This window comes from Strix uralensis, chromosome 10 (genome assembly GCF_047716275.1).
Source record: "Strix uralensis isolate ZFMK-TIS-50842 chromosome 10, bStrUra1, whole genome shotgun sequence".
In the NCBI taxonomy this organism is placed as follows: domain Eukaryota; kingdom Metazoa; phylum Chordata; class Aves; order Strigiformes; family Strigidae; genus Strix; species Strix uralensis.
This window is the reverse complement of record NC_133981.1, coordinates 477,264-492,957: the sequence shown is the minus strand read 5'-3', so window position 1 is coordinate 492,957 and position 15,694 is coordinate 477,264. Positions and strand designations below refer to the sequence as shown.

At 41.2% G+C, this 15,694-nt stretch overlaps 1 long non-coding RNA gene across 4 annotated transcripts in view; it reads right to left on the bottom strand.

Annotated features, from left to right (window-relative positions):
• The window catches only part of LOC141947557 (uncharacterized), a 62,396-nt gene that overhangs the window by 26,833 nt on the left and 19,869 nt on the right, over positions 1 to 15,694 (bottom strand). For all 4 annotated transcript variants that reach the window (XR_012630198.1, XR_012630196.1, XR_012630197.1 and 1 more), the window contains one exon: positions 9,827 to 9,885. This is a non-coding gene — a long non-coding RNA (uncharacterized LOC141947557). The remainder of the gene's footprint in view (positions 1 to 9,826; positions 9,886 to 15,694) is intronic.

The following is a 15,694-nucleotide window of genomic DNA, read 5'->3' as shown; positions in this document are numbered from 1 at the left end:
TGACCCGGTTGATGTTGGTCTAAAACCAGGCTGCCCCAATTCTACCCTCTCTGTGCCTCCAGCTGTGTGACTGTGCTCAGTCCCTTGCACCAGCAATTAGTTATAAAACTAATTAGTTCCTTGAACCAATATAATAATCTAAGAATTATCATCAACTGCTGCTTAATTACAAGGTCACCAAATGAGTATTCTTGCTTTTTCCTCAGTCCTTATGCTCCCCTACAGGTAGTTTGTTCACTGTGACAGATACCCTAAGGAAAAATGGTTCCCTGACAGAGAACCCTGGTGAGGCCTGTCACCTGGCCAAACAACCCAATAAAACTTCTTTCTCTGCTGTTTAGTGGCTAAATTAGGAAGTCAGAGTGTTCTTATTTTCAAGTCTCACATGAGAAGTAGTGAGACTTAATTTAAAGACATCTTGTTCAGTCAGAAACATCTAAATTGTCATTGATTGTTTTTCCTTAGTTGCATGTGTGAGTCTCTTAAAAAGCAGAAACTGTTTGTTATTTGTGCTCTGTTCCTGTTGCTAGACAGGCTACAGGGCTTGTGTCAACATTACTGGAATAAAAAGTCAGAGTTTGAACAAGTCAAGCCTAAACTCTCACACTCCTGAGAAGCAGGAGGACTGCCACTGAATTGAGATGAAGAAGTTCAGGCCCAGTGACTTGGCTTAGTTAGAAGCATCTGCAAGGACCCTGGAGAAGAATCACCCCAGAAAATATCCTCATGTATGGACATTTCACAATAGCTGCATAGATTAGCTGTAGAGACCTGTAAAAACCCCTTCCATTTTATGGGCAGAAAAACATGATTATGCCAACACCTTGGGAAGGTTGAAACCTAAGTCCTTCTGGAAGGTGGCTTCAGAAATGTTGCTTCCACCACTGGAATCTAAAAGCAAATTAAGTCCTCAAATGAATATGTTATGTACAAGTAATTATGTCCTCAAAGGAGAGAACATTAAGGTAGTTGTAGTGTGCTATCCGTTAGAACAGGACAGAAGTGTTAAGAGTTGTTTTCCATTCATAAGAAGCATTTGTATAAACACACTTCCTATGCTGCTCCTCTTCCTTGAGATAGTAAGCACAGGAGTGAGGTAGATGCTTTTGCAAAGCTCTGCCCATTTCCCCTGACAGGAGGCTGGTGTACAGCATATAGACAAGGTGCCCACACAGACTCCTACTCCTGGTCACGTTTCTACATACACTGCAGATCAGAAACTACAGTAACAGAGGTAAAAGGGACATTGACCCTTGAGTCACACACATCAACGGGCATCTGGCACCAGGGCCCTGCGCCTTCAACACCCCTTACAAAACAGATGACACCCTCCAGCGTCAGCTACCCACACGCTTTGGCTCTCTCTCTCCCAAAGTGATGCATTTCTTCAGTCCACAATTCCCTTTTTTTTTTCCCCATGCTAAACCTTTTGTGAGTACATTTCAAGATGTCCCTATCTAAACACAGTACTACCAGCTGTAACTCACAGCTCTCCACAACCCAACCAACCTCTTTACCATCTCTATGCTCCCTAGCACGCCCAGATGATTCTTGTCACTTCAGCCACACAATCCTGAAGATACAAACCTGAGCCCCAAAGCAAGAGCTCAGAAGAAGCCCAAAGCAAGATTTCACTTCTGTGAGAGGCAGCAGGTCCCACCTCCCACATCCCACTGATCCAGCAACCCTGATTTTGTACCATCTCCTTATTCAGGAGATACTGCAAAGTGTCTGAGTATTCCCAAAACTATGCTAAACATATTTATTTTGGTAGTATTTTTTAAGTGGTGTGTTGTGCTAAGTGCTCAGCAACAAAACATTAAATACACCTTCACAAGTGTCAGGTTGAGCCCATGCGAATGGAGGTGCAATTGGACTCTGTTCTGCCAGACAGGACTGGCATTACAGTTTAACATTCGGGATTGCTAAATCCTTCGCTTGGTAACAAGAACTGTCTGACACTGCACAGACTCATTAACAGTAATCTGAGAAACATGTTTTAAATGGTAAGGTGTGGTTAAATTCACATTTAACTTCCATTTAATTATTTTGCATTTTATTAATTGCTTACATTTGATTCAAATTTAATTACTACTATTTGGATGCACCTAATAATTAGTTTTTAATGCCTGTTTAATGGTCTTGCCTGGTGATTGTGACCTGCTGGCCAGTTTTGGCCTGCATGCTCCTGTTTTGAGTGAATTAGAACCAGGCCTTTCTTATAAAGTGAATAATTTGTGAGAATAACCTTTGCACAGTTTTGTTTTCACATTGTAGATCTGTGCGTTCTCTCATCAGCCTGCTCAGTTATTCTATTTTTATGACCAGGAAGCTATTCAAGCTGAAAGCATGATCATCCTTTGATGCTTGTACTGCCTGTTTGTCTTAGTTTACTCATTCGCTGAGGAGTTACTGTGATGCTCACCAAAACCAAGATCAAGGCTGACCTGTCTGGTGATTCTCTCTCCTTCACAGTTCAAGAGGAGATTCATAAAAGCAAGTCCTCAAGGAGTAAAACCAGAGTCCATATGATCCTTTTCAGCTTGTTGGAGTACAGGCAGGCCCATCACTGGGCCTGCAATGATCAGAGCAGCTGGAAAGGTAGAGAATTACTCTGTTTTGGTGGAAGCAGCAAACAGGGAAATGTCAGGTAACTGTTCACATGTTTCTCCTAAAGCCGAGATGAGAGACTGGAAGCTAGGCAGTAAATCCTGCTAGGTGCTGTTTTGCTTTGCAACAGCTAAATTTTCTATGTAAGTCTGTCTGAGATTATTGCTGCTGAAACTTCAGAGAACCCAAATTACCATGCAATCAGGAGGAAACTGATTATGGCAGTGGGGAAAGCAAAACCAACTAGCACAAGGATCCTTTCCAGGCTGATTAATGACTTGCAGCAATTACTCACTTCATACAAACGCTCACAGAATATTAGAAGTGAATATTTTGTAGTTCTACCAGATTTCAGATAAGCAACTGCTGTATTCTACAGGCAGGAAATAAACCCTCAAGCTTGAGCTGAAAGTAAACTATCTATTTGAATAAAAGATGTTACTTCTACTTTACTGCAATAGAGCAGTACAGGCAGAGGGGCTTTGTTGGATGATGCTGTACAAATAGCAACATCATTAACAGGTATAATTTTGTTTCAACTAACTTATGGGTCTGATCCTGACTTTAGACTGGGCAGAACCATCACTTCCTGTGTAAATCCTGATGAAGGACTGCTAAATGAAGCTCTGTGTGCCTCCAAAGCGGGTCTGATTTGTTTATTGAACTATTTTACATCAGTGTGGCACCAGTGTCTCTCCTGACGCTCTAGAGACAAGGAGAGGAATCAGCCCAAGAAACACCACTAAAACATATGCAACCTAACTTCTAACACCAGTTATTCCCAGTATTTACTAAAGGAGAAAAATGCAGCTAACTTGGTATACAAGCTACGCAGCCCCTGCCAGCAACTCCGTCTCAAAGAAAGACCCTTCATGTTTCTGCACTTTCAAGCTTTCCTTCCACTTTTTGTCCCCATTGGAACAAGACACCCAAAGGAGTGTCTTGAGTGACTGAAGTCTGAGAAGCACTGATACAAACCAGAAGCTGATCATTTCCCTGCAATGTCAGTACAGTCAGGTCTTACAGCTGCCACTGAGACATTCTGAGGCGTTTTCCGAGGTGTTCTTTTCATCACTGCTAAGTTTTCTCACTCTAGAGTTCAGTTTTCCTGAAACTTCAATAAAAAGTTTAGTTTTATTTAATCTGATTCCTTCAACGACTTAAACATTTCTTACTGTGTTCATCCTTCCCTGAACAAAGAAATGCTCTAGAGCTCTAACAGAAAATTGAAACTGGAATCTGAATACTGTGATCATTTAGGTAGCCTATTGCCAGATGGCTGACTAGTATTGTCTTCTGCAGCCAGAGCTGGAATGCAAGGAGAGAGAAGGCAAAAGGGAAGCAGGAGGAGGCATGCAGAGAAAGGGGGGAGTCATGCTTGGGAGGAGCTTTGATGGCACTCAGAAGAGCACAGCTGCATCTTGCAATGTTCAATTTGGGGCCATGCATTTCATTTCTAATACAGCCCCAAAGGTAATTACTCAACTTCTTCTTTATTGCAGTTCTCACCATTTCACATTATTTTAGTGCTCCTTCTGATATTAACTGATACCAGACCCACAGGAGCAGCTGAAATGCGCAGGTAAGTGCCAACTCAGTGCTATTACAACCTATGCTTTGTCTTGCTTGGAGGAGATTAAAAAAAAAAAAACCAACAAAAAAAACCAGCTCCCCAAGAATGAAAAGCACATCTGGATGGAAAATTTTCAGCATCATCTGGAAAATTTAATACTACAAGGACAATATGAATTTATCCCAGCTAAAGATGATACAATGGATACAGCTCCCATTTGCTTCACTGGATTCTGAACAGCATAGCAGCACCAGCAAGTGCAATCCTCTGAAAAGTACCTCGTTAGCTCTATCAGAGTGCCACAGCTGCAACAGACCAAATCCTGGAAAAAAATGCCACTGAACAGAGGAGTTGCTGTTGTCTACCAGATAGAAAATTTACTTCAGACTGGACCAGAAACAATTAACAGACTATTTCCTATTCACAAGCAAAAAAAACCCCCAAAAACTAGACCTCTATCCTCATGCTATTTAATCTTTATCTTAATTTTTTAAAAAATTAAGTAAATTCATCCACAATATAACTCCACTGAAATTATTGCCTCAACTCAACCCTGATTCAGTCCTGAACTTGAAATCAAGGGAGTTTTGACAGGGAGAAATTTGATTCTGCTGCGCTATCAAACATTGCTGATGCCAATTTAAAATAGAGGATTTACCAACTGCTGTAGCATCCACTGAACTGAGATTAAATCAGATTTCTTTGGGAGGAAACTTATTCCAGAGTCTCCTAAGCTTCACAAAACTGTTATTTTTTAGCATTGCTATACAGAAACTTTCTTTTGAGACTAGACATCAACTTCATTTGATTTTTTTCTTCCCCATATCGCAGCAAAAATAATAGGCAGTCACTTCATGAGTGAGTCATTTTTTTATCTCGGTGCCTTTGAAGCATGGATGTGATCAAGGACATTAACATGTTTTCTGAAGCAGAAAAACATTAAAGAACCAAAGACCTTTAGCAACCGCCAGGGATATCAAATAAGATGATACAATATCACTCATTTAACTTGATCTTTGCGTTTGGGTCTCCAGGACATAGCATCTAAATTCTGCTATAATCACAGACTTACTCTAGATCTGTACTACTTCAAGGGCTGAAGTTGATTCAGACGCTGCAGTAGGGCTCTGCTGCCACTGGCACACCCAGGAGGAGGGGACAGTTGTCAAACACACCTGGCACCTAGAGGCTGCCACCCTTCATGTATTATCAGATCCTCAAAAGACAGAAGTGCCTAAGGCAATGACCACTGCAGCAAACCTGGCTACTCCATTTGTGTCTAAATGGTAAAAATAAACCTTTGAAAATTTCATCACATAACTGTCAATTCATGGTCATTAATTTGTTTTTAATTTTTGATGATGTCAATTTGCCAGGCAGTTGAGAACTCTGAACACCAGAATTTAGTGGTAACAAAACCGTTGCAGTCCTGCAGACTGCTAAATTATTATAATAGGAAGGTCCAAACAGTAACACCATGTACTGGGGATTCTGAAGCAGAAGTCCAAATAAGCCACGATTTACTCTGTAATCAGATACTGTTTTACCTCATAAGGCCCTCAAACTCTCTACCACTATACATCACTGACCTTGTAATTAAGTGGTCTGCAGCTACCAGAGGGTAAAAGGACTTAATAACCTTACAATTTAAGGCTGCTATAGAATGAGCACAATGCACCTGGCTTGACTGGCAAAACTGGCTTCTTCATCCAAGCCAGGACAAGGACTTGCCAACTCAGAGCTCCTCTGTGTCTGCTGCTGTACGGGGTCTATCTGGGATGGAGCTGACACAAGGACTAGCAGTCTGCCATGTCCAAGTGCTCAGACAGCGCCACCTGCAAGACTCCTCTCTCGATTTGATGTCATTTTACATATATTCTGTATGAAACTCCCTATGTAAAACCAAGTTAAACTCTACTCTCTGGGGTAACAGCAGTTGACAGGTTCTAGCCCCCAATAAGATGGATGTTAAGTTTTGCTTCTGGAAGGCAAAATCCACATTATCTGTCATCAACACCAGGGGTCTAGCAGTTAAAGTGGAGAATTTCACTTTTTCCTGGGAGTCCTGCACACAGTTTTTTTCTAAGTTAGGCACCCGTCTTGCACTACAGACAGGACACAGAAATGCAAAATGTAAATGCCTTTAAGCAGCTCTCTGCAAGATCATCTCTGTTCTTAAACCTACACAAGGTCTTATAGCAGTCTACCCAGGAGCCTTAGACAACCTTTTTACTATTGGGAAACCTGGCAGACCCTGAACCTGGCGTGATGTGCTCATAGACAGAAACGAGGAGGGATGTACAGAACTCTTTATTCTGCAGAATTCTGTAACCATCTCATGCTTAGCTAGATCAGAGTTACTCCTGTCCATCAGAGAGGTGACAAAGGCCATAATTAGGCCAGGGCAGTGTGCTGGATTGAAATCTCCAGATTTTTTTTCACAGTAGCATGTTAAAGAGCAGCTGAACCATCACTGATAGAAGCAAACTTCAGCTGCAGATGTGAAATGTTTAATATACCCCAGTTCCAGCCGAACTATGTACCACACTCACAGATGTGGGTATCATTAACTTAGTATCAATTTAGCAATGTTTTTCAGTTCCCCATTACAGGCTGTATTGACCAATGCTATGCACCTTCAAGTAAAGGAAACTGCCACATGCCTTCTTTTTTCCTGTGCAATTCTGTGTTTACACAGCTACTTTCCTCAGTACCTGGCCCCATGCAGAACTGAAAGTGATTCTAATGAAGAATGAGTTACTGTTTTTCAGTTAAAGGACAAGTAGCTGTAAAAGGTCAGTAAGATTTACTCTGGTGTTGGCTTAGAGATCATTTGTTATTCAAATGACAAAGGTACTATGTTTATAAAGTACAGCTAGTGATCAACAGCACTACCTGTTTATCACACAATCCTTGGCATTTCTGTAATTTCTCCAGGCAATAAGACTTGAGCTTCTCTCATTAAACATGAGCAGCAAAGGCTCAGAAATAATCACAGATTATTGCTGAGATCTTCCAGAAACTATTTTAAAAACAGTCTATCAATCAGCTTCTTGTTCTTGATGAGCCATTTCAAATGTCAAAATGTTGGGTCACATTTTTTAATAATAGCTACAAAAATGTCATGTTATGAAAGTTTTAATTCCACATCTTCCATGATAGCCTCTGAATCAGAGCCATGGAAATGCAAGTCTAAAAAGGACTGCTAAGAATTTTTTTTTTACTTTTTCTAGTTACTTTACTTTTTTATGGTTTCTAGATCTATAAGCATTTTCAAGGTAACCTGTGGATCACCACTGAGCAAATTTAACAAAAGGACTGCTTTTATTAATGATCTTTTACCTCTCCCTTTGAAGGCATTCTAAACCCTGCATTGTCTTGTACCACAAGCTGAAAATCACTCCTGTATTACAGCCCTCTCTACATTCGAGGATATGAAACCATCACCAGCCATTCCAGGAGTGCATTCTAGAATTCCATCATACCATTTAGATGCCAACACAGAGCATTTCCAATCTGGTAGCAGCTATAGACAAGGAAAGAAAGAAATCTGGAGGAGAAAACTGTTTATTGAAGTCATCAGTGGTATGTAGAAAGAGTCCTGTGAAATTGCTCATTTAACAAGATGTTACATCACTGTTTATGGACCAAGAAGTGTTCATATCACAAACAGTCACACCAAAGCTTCACTGGAGTCTGATCAAACACAGCTTTTCTATTTACCATTTTCTTAACTTAAATTTGCATGCCAGGCCCACTGGGCTTGGTGAATTCTACTTGCTTCCCCCCCACAAAAACCCCACCTATTAACAACACTTTTGACTTCTCTGAGACTTTCAAAGCACATCACAAGCACCAAAGCTCACTGTATTGTATCACCACCACTTATGTGTGGACAGGGAACACAAAACTCAGGTATTTAAGGGTCTACCTAATTTCAATTACCATCTATGAAAAGTCTGACTGATTTTAACTACAGTTGGATTTCTGCCTTAATGCACCACTAAGAGTCACAGAGCAATTCAATGGGAGAGACAGAAATAGAATACAGCTGTCCCAATTCTCAGATTCCATTCTAACCAAATGACCATGTGGCCTCCCAGCTTGGTGCTTATAAGAATACACCAGCTGCTGTAGTTTACATCTGCAAACCATTCTCTAACTGCTTTTAAACTTATCTTCGTTCATAGTCAGGCTCAGCCGAAAGGGCCCAGGTGGGAGGGAGTGACAGAAGAGTTGAGAAGCGTATAGACTTTGTGCCTCATAGTCCTCTCAGCAGAAGCAGGTGTCAAATGACTCAAGGAACTTTTACTCCAGTGCTGCATGTTCATTCACCCAGGTTCCCTTGGGGTGCACAGAGTGTGCCAGCTGGGCAGGTGTGAAGAGGATGCCACAAGAGGACCACAGAAGCCATTTCTAAAAGCCAATACTACTACTGGTCTCAGCATATACCTCACCGGTCACGTATGTGCCTTTATTGTCTCGTAAAGCATGATGTTCAATATTTGGCCTATTGAACAGCTTAATTATAATCCCTGCCCCCAAATGGCAGCTGAACACCCACTGATTCTCACTTCATGCTGTTTGCATGTAAACAAACTCATTAAGCACCAGCGAGAAGTCTATTGTTATTACAATGACTATGAAAGTTATAAAGATGCAAATTACACAAAGGTCTGTGTTGCTATGTAGCTAGTTGTACAATATGAAAATCATCTTACTTCAACAACTGGTTGTGGGGATCTTCTTCCTCACTGCCACCAAGTCTCTGTTGTGCATCAAGATTCACCTGAATGACTATGAATGATGGGCAGGGGAACAGTTCTAAACTGAGTACTCTATGAACTTCCCTCTTATTAACCAGGTAATTCACTCAACCCTCCAAAGAAGAGACTTGCTGACCTATCATGCTCTACACAATGTGCACGCCTCAGCACTGTATTAGATCTCTGACGGTTTCTGCACTTAGCCAAGTACAAGCTGTAGCGTTTCCCAGCTGATTTCTAGCCACTAATCCACACCTCTGATACAGTGAAGGCTTGGGATTTTAAGTAGCAGCTTCCAGTTTCACTGGTGCCATTGGTGCAAGTGATAGAAATAAAAAGCCCCTAACTATTCTCTTTGCCACATGCTTTGCAGACACAGTGGGACTAATGGTCAGTACCAGAAACTGTGAACTGTATCACTACTATTTGCTAAAACCTTCCCATAAATGGTCCATGCTGGAATAGGAGAGCAAATACTCCAGTTGTCTTCAACCTGCTGGTAATGCCAAGTGACCAGCTTTCTTATAAGCCTGTCCTTACAGAGGGGAAGAAATCCTTGCCAGGATAAAATGACTGTCTTCCTTCTTCCAAGTCCTTTTGAAACACTGCAGCAAAGCTTACAGATCAACTGTAACTTACCCCTGATTAGTTTCATGATGATCTACAGCTACCAAAACTCCTGAAATACCATATTTATGCCTAACACAACTGACATGATTACTCCATCCTCTCACTTGCTCAACCATTTCATACACCTACAGGTGTATGTACATATGTATGGTAGGTGTAGGTATATGTAGTGTATGGATATACACCTACATTTCATTCTAACTCCCTTTGGATGGACAGTTTCAGTTTTACTCTGTATAGTACTTACCATAACGGGATTCTGTTCTTCACTGTTGCTGCGCTACAGGACTCTTAAAAACCAGCACCCTAAAAGATAAAATTAATAATCTTACTGCAGGAAGAATAACACATTGTGAGCAAATTAAGCCCTCACAAAATGAGCAGACCTAATAACTTAGTAACTGCTAAGAACAATAAAGCCACTAGAAAAAAGCCAGGAACAGTTAATTAGTAAAAAACACACACATATTGCATATGCATACTCACAGGCACACAGAAACAACAGAGGGGAAGGGAGCAATACTTGAACTGACCGTTATCTATTCCAACCAGATCAGGCAATATGACCAGTACCTGAAATTAACTTTGTTAACACCAGATCCCTGTTCAAAATTCCTCTCTACATCTGATTCCAGGCTGCACCTCCACTAAGAACAGCTGCTCTCAGGTGTTGTGTACAGGTAGGCACAAATGCAGCTGCCTTGCTGATGTGGTCCTGCCACTGGCCCCGCTGCCCTTTCTTATCAGACCAACATAGACAACCTGAAGGCAAATCACATTTGCACTGCATCCTTAAAGCGAGGCTTGAGGTCACTTTACTGAATAGTTTGTACAAACGAACAGCTGTCTTTTACAGAAACTGAAAGCAACAAAAAGGAATAAAAGTCTTTAATTTTAAAAGCTGCTATAGAAATGTCTGAATTTCAAGAGGAAGATGTTCTACAGCCACAAGGGCTAGTTCTGGAACTCTGCATTCTGCTTTTACTCCATCTTAGTTGTGCTCCCACTGTGGTCTCTGCTCTCTGACCCCTGGCATGCGTTACACAGGGCAAGCCTTCAGGAGCTTCTGAGCCTTCTGCCTTTGAGATCCGAACAAGCAGGGACTGGCAGGTAGGATTTTCAAATATGCTCCGTGCTGATTGCTCCCGGTGAACTTGGCAGAAGAACTAGCTGCAAACTGACAATTGGAGACTTTAAAATCCAAACAAGCCTTTTTAAACACTTTGAGCCAAACACTAAATCTCTTATCAACCCTTCTCTCGCTCACAAATTTGTTCCCTTTCACACCCAGTTATGGCTCCTCTATAGTAACCACAGTATAGTAACCTACTGTGTTAATAGCAAGTGTAAAGGAACAGCATAGAGGAAACAAATTAGCATGTTACTCTAATTGCTATGGGAAGTAGTGACCTCCGTTTACAAACCTCCAACTGACTTTGCAAGTTACTTGACAGCGTGAATCACTTCTTAAAAGGAAGCTGGATGTTCACCATTTCTATCATAACAAATTAAATTTCCCTGAATCTCTTCTTGCTACATCATGAAACTTGCTCCAGCTTAAAAACAGTATTTTGGCAAGGTATACTGAGCTGTAAATTTGCTTTGTCCAATGACTAATTCCCTGTTGGAAGCAAACAAGAATCTCTTGAGTGCTGTCATTAGCAGCTGTGAGAAAAGAACAGGCTGGGCAGCTGGGTTTTTTGGTGCCTAGAGGCATAGGGTCTTGCCTGTTTCATTTAGTGACATTATTTGTTTTGAAAGATCCTGAACTGTGCCTGAAACAAGAGACAGGGCACAGTGACACTCTTTCTGAAGATGGCCATTTTCTTCCCAAATCATAGGATGCTCTTGACTAGAGAACTATAGAAATGACCCTGCATAAACATCACAGAGATAATTACAAAATAAAGAAACATTACAGTGAATCCATTGAGATCTTTAATTCCAAACTGCCACTATCCCAGAAGGAACAAACTGTGAGTTAGACTGACTCTTAAGTATGCAATTAAACCTGTCAAGTTATGACTCCATAATATGCTGTTTAATATTGAAAAGTCTGTCAGTAAATAAATATGTGGGATTAATATCATAATGCTTTGGGTTTGCTTCCTCATGAAACTATAAAACAGTTTAGCAGATCCAAGCAACATGTTATTTATACCCCTTTTGGCAACAGTTTTAATGCTATGTGGGATACTCCCCCTTCCCTCTAACATAATAGCCTTCCCTGGCCTTTATGAATTTAAACTGGTGAGGGGAGCTCTGTGCATTCCATGTGGAATTTACTCAGTAATTCTATTAAAAGCTTCCCTGCACAGAAATCAATGTTCTTATCTCATTCAATACTTGTCCTATTCATTATTTAAAACAGAAGACCTAATCTCTCCTTATATTAAGTTTCCTCAAAGGATTTTGTATTAATTTCAAGGAATTCAAAAGATCAAGCTTCAACAATTCTGTGTTTGTAAAACTATAAAACTCTGGGGCTTACAGTTAGAGCAGAAGGCTTTGCAATTACTGGAATTTCTGAGAAGGAGGGTGTCAACTGAAAGTTACAGAGCCTTCAGAAGAGGCCCTTTATTATTGTTCCTCACCATCTCCAGGCCACACTTCAAGTGACATTCAGCATTAACTAGTGGAGCTTCTAATGATTTCACCAGATTCTCTAGGCCAATTCATTCACCCGGCTTTAACTAGCAGCGACCCCCACAAGGCCTCAGGGCTCTTATCAGAAACAAGCATTCCCCACCACTGGTGCCTGCACTAAGCAACAGCAGAAGCGCCACAGCTGGGGCTCAGTGCTGGAACAGAGAACATGGTAGAGGAGCTGCCTTCATTTCCCCTCCAAGATAATGAATGGAAAAACTGTTACTATTCCTCAGTGGTTTTGGGTTTTGATGAATCACAACAAAGCCACCTGGGCTGTGACATGCTGCGCTGCCGACTGTCGTGAAGCAGCTTGGGTTGGGTCCCTCTGCCACAAAGGGCTCTTTCGTGCTGATGCTGGCTGTGCCTGCAGCAGGTTGCACTTCTAAAACTTAGTTCACCTGACATTAAATCCACTGAATGCTATCTAGGCCCATTTACTTAGCAAACTAATTTTGAGGACTGGGTAGATACAACTTGTTTGGAACCCTGTCTCCAACAATGATTAATACTTAATAAAGGATCTGTAGGTTAGGTATAATACCTTTTATTATAGTGACTTCCGTCACTGGGAAAATTTTAGGGCATCATAAGTCCTTTTTTAGCCCTAAGAAGAGAGACAACTTTCAGACACAAGTGCCTTTCCTCGGCTCTGAGAAAGGTCCGTATTTCTGAAAGCTTGCCTGCCTTATAAAACTATACTATTAGTCTAATAACAAGGACCATATAAACATCATTGTGGCTGTACCCACTCCAGCATTCTGACATCATTAAAATCAAGATGAAGAGAAGCAGGAATTGTACCTCTCACAAAAATACAGTACATCCTCCTGCGGGGCAAACTATTTACATATTCTGATGCATGAGAAGCTGCATTTTAGAAACGATTACACAGGAAGAGAGTTGCCCACCTATTACTGATACCATCTCCAGCATCTTCTCCCTGATTAGTTCAAGTCAAGAAACAAACAAGTAGGAGTGACATAAGCAATCTATGCTTTTAGATTTTCCAGAGAAAACAAAAGATCTGATTTGCCTCTCATTTCTGTTAGCAAACAAGTCATTCCTAATTTATGACAGTTAACAAGAGGAGGTTCACACAGAACAGCTTAGATTTGCAGTCATTGCAAGAAACACAATTCAGTAAATAACCAAGAGGATAAAATTGTTTAGAGATGAGAAGCTAGAAACTACAGTCCCAGTGGCAGTGTACATTTAACAAAAATTAACAGGATGCTTTAAGTAGCCAGTGGAGATATTTCTCTCAACCTTGCACACATAAGTAATGTCATGTAGGCAAACGCTGAAATGAGAAAGATGTGTGTCTTGTGATGCACTGCCAAAAAAAAATCTCTTTTGCTAAGGGAATGCTAAGTGAATGGAAGAAGTGAATGGATTCTGGTCTGACTTCGTGACTTTGCCACTACAGCTCTGTGACCTAGGGCAAACCACTTAAACATTCAACATCTCTCAGTGAAATTGGTAACAAATGCAATGGCAGGCAGCACATTAATTTCACATAACAATATTTTTTTATCCTCTAGTTCAAGAAAAGAAGTTTCTGTAGCAACTTCTACATTTCAGGATTCCTAGAGGGATGACTATACTAAAGAAGACCAACGTACTTCAGTTACCCATCTCTGACAGCAACCAGAGCAAGGTGTCCCAAGGAAGATGTAAAAATGCAAAAATCTGCCAAGGAGAACTTTCTGCCTAACTCTAGGCTGCCATAGTTGACCAACTGCACAAAACATGAGTGTTTAAAACAGAGATCAGATTTTGGTTAGCAGCAGATTTTCTCATTACTCACCTTTAAGATCTTTTTAGGGACCAACAGTGGTGTACCCAGTGACAGCCCTAATGCTAAAGCCCGATTTACGAACACTGACACTGAGCTGGCAAGTACTCAGAACAAGTAGAGGACCCAGGCCCCTGCACACATGTGGGGAGTAAGCTGAGCCAGCAATCCAAGCAACAGGCAGGCTGGAGGAGGAACACAAACCTCAATCCTCACAGCTCGTGCCTAAGAGTCTGACTGGATTTGAAGGAGTTGTCTGTCTCTCTGTTTCTCCATTTACCAGCCCTTTCAGAAGCTGGTGTGCCCTTGAAAATGTTTAAAAGAAAAATAAGGAAATTCATGAACAGAGTTGCTCTGGGACTCAAGGGACTTGACGCACCTGTGATAAAAGACAGTGGTTGGACAAAGGGGCTGAAATGCAGTATTGAGGTGTGAAATGGGATAGCTGGACATCTCTGCAAACCAACCACGGACGTACATGCACACTGGGAGCCAAACCCTGTGCTGACACAAGCTCTAGGCAAGTCTGGGGTGTCAGTGGGTTTGTGACAGACAGTAAAGTAGAGCTTGGAAGATGGCTCTGGAGTTTGAGAAAAGAAACTCTCCCTCCTACACATTAATTCAGCTCACAGTGTCATGAGTAATTGTGCAGTGAGTGGGAAGAAAGGACAATAACACTTATAAAATAAACCTCCAGAAATCTTTTAAATAGAAAAATCAGCTGCGGGGAAAATGAAACAGAAAAAATGTGGCCAAAAAAAGCAAAAAATAATTCTAAAAAGAAAGATAGCATATTAAAAAGGGACAGTTTTCCAGCTGTGAAATAGGAAAAGGACATTGTTCATGAAACAAAACACCTTTTGCGGTGCTTAAATTTAACTTTCTTCTTTTAAACAAAGCATTAAAGCTCTACTAAATTAGTCCAAAATAATACAAAAATAAGTCTGAGCAAAGGGCCAGATGCTTGTCTGGAAGTCCTGGCCATTGCACTGTGGATATAATTTTGCACCTACTGAGAAGCTTTGCACGGGGATGTAATTGTAACACAGGATTTCATCCCTGTTCTCTAAAGGGAGTCCTCAGCTCAGAGGTGTCAGGAAGCAGATTTTAATGAGAATGAAAACAGGCTGACCTCTCTTCATGTGCTTCCGTGAATAAGTTTTGACATTCAGCTTCTGTCAACAGCTAAGAGAACTTCTTTTATGAAATTATAAAATGAATGAGAATACAAGCCAAATGTCACCCTGTAGAATTCTACTAAGCCTGACTTTTGGATCCAAAACACTCAGAAAGCCTTCCCTTTGAGTTGTCTCCTAGGGGAAAGGAATCCCTGAGCAGCGTAGGAAACAGCGTAGGATTTCTGACCTAGCATTGGACTGTACTGCTATTCATTCTGGCATAGAGTATTCCTAAGAGAAAGGGAATTCCTAGCCCCTACCTGCTGGAATGAGGGATTTGCATGCACTTTTATGCCATGTAGAACACCTCTACCAGTGACCAGGAACTCACTTGTAATGTCTAGAAGCCAATTTGGAGCTACTACTCCTGTTCTGACCAGGTACCAGAGGTCCTTAAGTCTTCCCAGACAAAAAGAAATGAAACCCACAAGTCCCTCGTTTGTGAATCTGACATCACACTGCTGCTGTAGCCAGGCATGCAGGCCTAGACACT